Source organism: Haliaeetus leucocephalus, unplaced genomic scaffold, assembly GCF_000737465.1.
Source record: "Haliaeetus leucocephalus isolate CR32 unplaced genomic scaffold, Haliaeetus_leucocephalus-4.0 Scaffold370, whole genome shotgun sequence".
Classification (NCBI taxonomy): domain Eukaryota; kingdom Metazoa; phylum Chordata; class Aves; order Accipitriformes; family Accipitridae; genus Haliaeetus; species Haliaeetus leucocephalus.
Window position 1 is genome coordinate 31,782 of NW_010972806.1, and position 321 is coordinate 32,102.

The 321-nt window shown below is 70.7% G+C and overlaps 1 protein-coding gene across 1 annotated transcript in view; it reads left to right on the forward strand.

The window, feature by feature from the left end:
* UBA1 (ubiquitin-like modifier activating enzyme 1) overlaps positions 1-321 on the forward strand; it is an 18,291-nt gene that overhangs the window by 16,704 nt on the left and 1,266 nt on the right. The gene's annotated exons all lie outside the window — the stretch shown is intronic.

Below are 321 nucleotides of genomic sequence, written 5' to 3' on the forward strand. Positions count from 1 at the left end.
ACACGGGGACCCTCGCACGGGGCCAGTTGCACGGGGACCCTCGCACGGGGACCCTCGCACAGACGCTCGCATGGGGACCCTCGCACAAGGACATTTACGTGGGGACCCTCGCACGGGGCATGCTCGCACGGGGCCAGTTGCACGGGGACCCTCGCACGGGGACCCTCGCACAAGGACGTTTACACGGGGACCCTCGCACGGGGCATGACTGCAGAAGGACCCTCGCACGAGTGCGTGGGAGCCCCACGGGTACAGGGGGGCTGCGGGTGCCTCGTGGATCCCAGGGGTCCTGTGGGTGCTGGGGGGGGTCCCGTGGGTGCT